This window comes from Anopheles stephensi, chromosome X (genome assembly GCF_013141755.1).
Source record: "Anopheles stephensi strain Indian chromosome X, UCI_ANSTEP_V1.0, whole genome shotgun sequence".
In the NCBI taxonomy this organism is placed as follows: domain Eukaryota; kingdom Metazoa; phylum Arthropoda; class Insecta; order Diptera; family Culicidae; genus Anopheles; species Anopheles stephensi.
The window spans coordinates 12,342,696-12,350,497 of record NC_050201.1 but is presented as its reverse complement, the minus strand read 5'-3'; the positions used below and the strand labels follow the sequence as shown (position 1 = coordinate 12,350,497).

At 40.1% G+C, this 7,802-nt stretch overlaps 1 long non-coding RNA gene across 1 annotated transcript; it reads right to left on the bottom strand.

Annotated features, from left to right (window-relative positions):
• Window positions 1-3,479: 3,479 nt before the first annotated feature.
• Window positions 3,480-7,596, bottom strand: LOC118508226. The gene is made up of 2 exons (XR_004905768.1): window positions 7,182-7,596; window positions 3,480-4,552 (listed from the first exon to the last, which is right to left on the bottom strand). It is a non-coding gene; the product is annotated as an uncharacterized LOC118508226 (long non-coding RNA).
• Between the last annotated feature and the right edge of the window lie 206 nt (window positions 7,597-7,802).

Genomic DNA, 7,802 nt, shown 5'->3' with positions numbered 1-7,802 from the left:
TTTCCGGTCCGAAGGGGCCCGGGTTACGCTCGAACGCCACCAAGGATCGCATTCGGAAACGCTTCCACCAACACCATCGGTTGGGGAGCGGGCGGGGAAAGGGAAAAACTCCCCGGGTAGGAAAACTCTTTAATTAGGTGAAATTTTCTCATCCATTTGAACGGCGAAACCCGCGCGTCGGCTTATCCAGGGGCGAGTTGGGTTGATAATCGAGTGTCGGGAGCTCGCATCTTTTGAATTGGTCGGCTGTGTAGAGCCCGACCCGCTCCCACCACCCGACGGCCACCTCCCACCCACACACAACTACAGACACACCGAGACAGAGAGCGCGCGATTCGACACCGATTCAACACATGAATGGGTTGTAAACTATTAAGAAGACTGAAAAATAACAGTTTAACCACGCATGATTGCCGACAGTCGGCATCTTTTTCCGTCTGCAAGACGGTGCTGCCTGTGTTGTGTGGCTTGCGGCGCGTGTGTATGTGTGTGTGTGTGTGCACGGGCGTCAAGAAGAAGGGATGGAATTTTCGATGAGATGAGCTGGTGCCTGGTTGCTGTCTTTGCCGGTCGGTTCCAGAATATTTTGCCTAAAAAGTGGGGGAAAGAAAGCCATCGGAGCACTGGAGAAATCCCGGAAGTTGATGCTGCCTGCTGCTGAACTGATGTCTCGACGTCGGTTGGGCTGTGTACGGCGGTCCCAGGTCCCATAAGTACGATTTGTGTCGAAAGATGTGTGATGAGGTTGCATACTTTCAGGCGCAATAAGCTGAAATTAGCGTTCGGGGGCGTACGGTTGTCTTTGTAAGCTTATTAATAATTTTAGCATATGTCTTATAGTAAGACTTTAAATGTTTGGATAAACGTTTGTGAATTGCCAACTATTACCCTATCGATTGAGATATTGTTTTAGAAAATAAATTTTCCTTCAAATTCACTATGGGAATATGAGATTTTTAATCATTTTCTTTATTTTCCTATTTTATTATTTATGTATGTATTATTTTAGTTCAATTCAAAATAAGATATCAATTCGACAAGATATGTGTTATCTGGTTGTTAAGAAAGGTTTTAAGCAGGCATTTCCTCACACTGGTAAATTTTAACCATTGCATGCTAGGATACAAACATTAAAATATAAGAATAAATTGAAAATGCAATGTTTGAAAGCATTCTTAATGTCTTTACTTCATTTCCCCCTGCAAGGACTCTTTTCCAACGAAAATTTACATTTCAATTTTTCTTTCCTTTATCGTTGTTCTCTACTGTTAAAAATTGTTTGATGAGGTGCATACATTTAGGCGCAAAAAGTCGTTGTTAATGTGTCGGAGCATTTGGTTGGGTTTTGTAGTTTTTGACGATGTTTTCTTTGAAAATAGACAAATGAAATACTTGAAAAAAAATCGGAAATATAAAAGAAGAATTTAAAAAATCCCTGCAAATAAAATTAAAAATATAAGACTTGATATATTGAAAGAGTATGTATTATTGGATATTCTATTCTAAGCTGAATTCTTAAAAACCTTATACAACTTTAACTGCTTTTCTTCAAAGGTATCTGTATTTATATGTGTCTCAGCTTAGACTTTACCTTCATCAGCACGATTTGTCTGCCGAATTGCATACTTTCAGGTGTTATGTTTTACAATCTTTTTTTCTCATTTGTTTAGAGAGGTTTTGAGTTGATATGCATCCGTTTTCATGTACGTTTGGTATGTTTCTGATTATAAATGTTTTAATTTTTTTCTAAAATCGTGTTTAGTAACGTAAATACTTAAATAGATGTAATCAATTTAAATGAAATATTAGAAAAATTAAACTTTTATCAATCAAAGATAAAAAGTAATATTGTATTGTACTGTATTTAACAGTAAGTGTAGTAGTCTGTTTCATCATCTTTTGTTTTTAGTATGCACAGTTTGTGTCGCAAAATGTTTGATGCTATGCATACCTTCAGGCGCAAAAAGCTAAAGATAGTGTTTAGAGGGGTATGTTTCATTTTTAAGCTAAATTATATAATTCGTTTGTGCTTTAACGCCATAACATTGTAAAAAAATTCAATTCGAGGGACAGGAGAAATGTACATTGCTCCAAATAGTCAGTCAAAATAAATTATTGAGAATTTAAAAATTTAAGTAAAATAACAAAAATCAGTTGAAAAATCAATTCGTGCTCTTTAATATTACTTCAACAATTCCTTAAGAGTCCTTTCTACCCACTCTACTTCTTCACAGAGCAGTAAAAGTGCCAAACACAGCAAATCACAACAGTCTCGAATCGGTTTTCCCTTTACAATACTTCTTCACCGACGTCGGTCGGTACATCGAGCTCTAGTTGCCTCGGTTTCAAAGGGTACCGGTGAGAATTTCCCGCCCATCTAGCCCATCCCGTACCACATACACACATGCTCACGATTGGTGAGCAATTTTAGTTTTGCAACAACATTGCCGGCGCGCCAAAACAAAACAAAAACCAGCCGAGAAGAGGAAAAGAAAAGAAAAGCGCCCAGAATTGTAATAAATGTGTCTATATCGTTTCGTGTAAAGCGCTATGCTTTGTATGTGTGTGTTTGTGTGGATTATTTTCACTTGAGACGCACCGAGACACAGCATCCTGCTCATCGCGTATGCCAAGTACAAGGCCGGGGTTGGGGGTTCGCGTTCTTAGCTCGCGAATGTTTTCGTACACCCACTTACATTTATAATTAGGTTGCTGCTTCCCGCACATTAAGGACAAGATGCTCGTCCGCTTTACCGATTGTGCGTTAAATGGGTTGAAAACGGTTTGGTCGCCCGACATTGCCGGCGCGTGTTGTTTTCCTCCCGAGCGATTATCTTCCCCCCGAATGTATCCGTATGTGGTGCGTATCACATACCTTTCGGGCGCGTTCAGGCAGGGCTTGCTCATTTGGCATTTCTTATCCGCTGCAAGAGGTGCGTTGCTACTGTTAAAGGGTGATTTGTACCTAGCAGGAGGGAAAAGAAAGCTGTCACCGGAAATTTTGCGCTGCTAGCTGGCTAGTTACGAAATGGCACCGAACGTACGCTGTAACGTCGATTATGGCTTTAATACCATTAGCGCAATGAGGAAAGTAAGGAACATAATGGCAAGAGATTAATACCTTGGTCCGGTTCAGGCTCTTGTGAGAGAGAGAGAGAAGGAGAGAGAGGGAGAAAGATTTTTTTCACCGATCGTTTGAAGCCTATCAAACACTCCATCAATCATATCGTCCAGCGTCAGCCTTAAGTATACATTCAGGCGCTTGGTGGCGGTGGCGATTATTCGTCATCGTGACGTAAGTGTAATTAGTTTTCGATTACTCCACGATGCAGCTGAATTAAGCAAGCACGAAAAGACGCCCAATGCTAATAGATTTACGCCCGATTGCGTTCCGACGTTGTTGTTGTTGACTTCCTTGTGTTCCTTCTTGGTGGTCTTCTATCCTTCTCCTTCAACCTGAAGCTGAAGTGTGTAAGATGTTTTTTTTTTGTATGGTCACATCGCTCAATCCCCTGCTGGGCTTTGATTTGAGTGGTTGTAGCCCGAAAAATCGATCAGCTGTAATTGAAGGTGCGGGTTTAATAATTAATTATGCACACCACCAGCCAGCTTCGGTCAGCCGCCATCGTTTGCCTTTTTTTGCCATCAAATTCACTCTATCAATCCTGTCGTTCCCTGCGATGACGCTTTACACGGTACCGATACACGCTGGGTGGAAAATTAATGGAAAAGCGCTCCCGAAAAATTTATGGTAAATAATTAAAGTGATCATTCTATTAATGATGTTCGTCACAAAGCGGGGGTGACTTTGCTCTGCGCCGTGCGGACCTCGGACACGGGACAGCGGTGGCGAAAGTCGCTGGAAATCCATCGGACAGTGATAATGAAGCATTGTGTCTTTGTGTACGAGTTGATTGCAGAGGAGCTATTTTCTTCACTTCATTGCCTAGCAACCGGTAACAGTTCAAGACTCTGTGCGTTCAAGGTTTATTGCATTGGAATGCAGCCTGGCCGCTCACCAACTCGTCTTGCGAATGCTGTGAATGTTTATTAAAAATTACAAATTTCAATTTTCATCCTCCCAATACGATGTGCAGTGGTCCCCTTTCGAAATCGAATAGTGTATCATTTATTACGAACCAACATGAAGCTAGAGCAGACAAAATGAACAATTTAATGACCAACAACGGAAAACAACTGGAGAGCAGAAAAGGAAGACACCAAAGAAAAAAAAACGGCCAAGAAGCAAACAGCTCTAGCGACGATACAAGAAATTATCCACACCGACACAAACGTCTGCTGCAGTCGAGATAGCGGGCTAGAAATTATAATTAATTACAATCGTTTGAGACCCCTTTTTTCAACCTTCTTTTTTTGTTGTCAGTTGGCAAGTGAGAAAGGATTTCAGCGATAGAAAGGGCTACAGTGTGATTCTTTTTGCTGGGTTGGTTTTTTCTTCCTCTTCTTCCTTCGAGAGCGCAATGTGCACTTCCTGCCATCCGTTATCCGCTGTACCGGTTCGAAGGATCGGTCCGGTTCGACAATATTTGACCTGCCGTGATTAAATCGGGTACCGCAGGGCGATTGACGATGGAGTTAAGATTGTTCAATCGAGAGGAGCGAGCGAGAAAGAGAGTCAGAGAGACAAAATAAAAAAGGAGGCAGAATAGATTTAGGCTGGAAGCATCTTTTGCGAGCGTGTTTAAAGAGATTATTTTATTTTGGGTAGAAAATATTAATGGAGAGATGCGCATTAATAATTGAATGGTAAGTAAATTCAATTGGTGTAAGTAAAAATGATTCATAACAAAGATTTGCTTTATTTTGAGGATTAGAGATAAAACGCATGAAATTTGCATACCTTTAGGCGTGCAAGAAATACAAAATTTTGAATTGCTTCTTTTAAGGATTAGCATTGCTTTTCCGAATTTCTAGCAGACGCCTAAAGTAACGAGCTTCATCTTCTTCGTTTTCTTCTTCATCTTTGGATGTAAACCTTCAAAAACTTTTTTTTTTATATTTTTTAAATACATTATCAAGGATCAAGGATAATAAAAATTCGTTTTATTGAATTGCAATGCAACATTGCATGCATTTAAGCGTGAAAGTGAGTATCTTTTTAATCTAATGAGCTAAATATATGCTTTATTGCATACCTTTAGGCGTAAATGAAGAATAATTTAATTGGAGTTATTCATGTATTTACAATTTGCAATGGCAATGGTTTATTCATTATCAACCTTACATTGCATACAGTTAAGCTAGGTTAGGGTGAGGTCAAAACATTCAATTTCTTAAGCTAAACCCTAGTACAAAAAGTCTTATCGTAATCCTTATCCTTAGAAGGAAATTGTCTTGACAAAATACTTTGCTTATGTTTATATTGTTCTCATAATAAAAAAATGAGTCTACTTTTCCTTCCTATTATTAATGGCATTTAGGCTTGAAAACGAGATTTTTATTAATTTTCATAACTTTAGGCTTAAACAAATGCGGTGTTGACAATACGGCGTCAACCTGCCATAATCTTATAAATAAATAAATACTTTCAGGCCTATTTGGAGGAGCTTTTTGGCAAATTAAGATTTTTTTTTAATTTGCATACCTTTAGGCGTCAACGGTTGATATTAAAACAAACTATCCTTTTCCTTTGCAAAACAACAGTAAATTGTAATTTTTTTTTACCTAAATAAAAGCTGTTAAAATATTTTGCAAAAAAACGGCGGCATTCCACTTTCTATAGTTTTTCCATGACAATTTTTTCTTCTTCTGATAGTTTTTCCTGACTATTCGCCCAAACGCATCATACAATCACAATTGTCTTGACTGTGTTTTTCGCTATCTTTAGCTCAATTTTTGCACCCTTCCCGCCGCTTCCCGTCCCCCTGCTCCTTCAGCCCTGTTTTAATTACAGCGAAAGCCAACCGTCAACTTCCTGACCGTGTTTCCACCGCTTACCCTTTTCCCCCTTGTTGCCCGAGAGCAACCTCCAGCGACGGGAGTCGAAGGAAAAATTAAGCCCCATCCACGCACGCATTTTGAAAACCGATGTTTTAAGCCCAATGTACCAGGAGGGGTTGGTACACCGGGAAGAAAGAGAAAATCGATGATCGAACGATAAAAGGCTTGAAAAACGCGAATAATGGGTTACGACCCGAGATGGTGGTGGGTGGGCGGATTTTTATTTGGGTGGGGGTGTGGTAGGAGGATGACTGCGGAAAAAGCGGAAGCCCCGGGAAAGGAACCAGCAGTTGGGTGAGTGTGTATGTTTGATTTATTTTTCATTTTGTGATTTGAGAAATAATGAAAATTGTTCCGTTTTTGCTGGATTTTTGTTTTTTTCTTCTTCGGTTTTTTTTCTTCGCTGCTTCACTTCTCCATCACGAACAGGGTGTTTGGATTTTCTTTCCGAAACCGAGAGCGTTTCTTATTGGGGAAAAGCGTCGGTTTCGCTTTTTTCGGGAATATTGTAGCGTGCACGGAGTGAGCGATCGTGCGAAAAACAGGGGATAATGAAGCAATATCTAAATAGAAAGCAATTGTGCTAGCGTTTTATGGGTGGGATGGTTGGACGCCGGGGCATTGTGAGCAGAGAGAAAAAGGGGTAACAATTTTGCGCCAGTGGAAAGTGAGTCAGGTTTGGCAAAAAGAATAATCTTTCAAACAAGTTCCGGAAGACTAGACGCGCAGCGGAAGTGAAGAATATTTGCCTCGTTTCGACCGTTTAAACGTGGCAGAAAAGTGGTAGTGGAGTTATGATTTGGGGAGATTTAAAAAAAAATCCATTCCATTTTGAATTATAATTTTGAAAAGCATCCATATTGAAAGACTGCTTTTATTTCGTTTAATTTAAAATGACTATTTCATTATCTTATTTTCGTTTCTAGCACAAAGAAGCAACTTAAATAAATTTGCCTGTCTTAGCAACGCCTAAATGTATGCAATCTCATTTTATAAGTTTTATACTTGAAATGAATGTATTAAAATTTCTACAAATGTCTATAATCATAAAAATAAGAATAATTACAAAAATTTTAGCTAAAAAATGTTTTGTGAAATTTTTACTACAATCTTTCTGCTTCTCACAACCTCAATATCCTTCTCGTATCAACTCGTTGAAGATCATCTTGCTCCTGGAATATTTTCTACTGCTTACATTACAACATTTTAATAAAACAAACCTTAATTCATGCTCTTAAGTTGTCGAATTGATTGAGTTCTACATTATCCATATTTGACACATCGCTTTATCGCTTATTTTAAATTCCACCCGAAATAAAAAAAAAATCCTCTCTGAAAAGCACTCAGTGTCGGCGAACGAATAGCAGCATACACAGACAGACACACACACACCGCCCTGCTCGGCATACCGTTACACACTGGTCACTGTGAGGCTGTTCTGTCACAACACCGTCTATCCTTGCCGACCGTTCGGTTGCGGTTCGGGCGTGGAAAGGCGTATCCAATTGCGGATTGTCGCTGCCTCTCTGTCTCACTGGGAGGCCGTTCGAGAGCGTACGTGCGTGTGTTCTGTGTGTGTGTGTCCACTTCCCCTTAAACTGCTCGAGAAGAAGGCCGGCGCCTGCGTGTATGCAATCATTACCGATTTGTTACCCGCCCGCGTACAGAAGCTTTGAAGACGGATTTTCGAAGCACGCGTTGTCTCACTCCCACAATCACGGAATGCATTCACCGGGCCCCAACGGCAAGGAAGGTTCAGCTGAGCTGGTAAAGGTCCTGCACGATAAGACCTGTAGCTTGATGCAGATCACAGTCGACCTGCTTGCAATTGTAATACGATT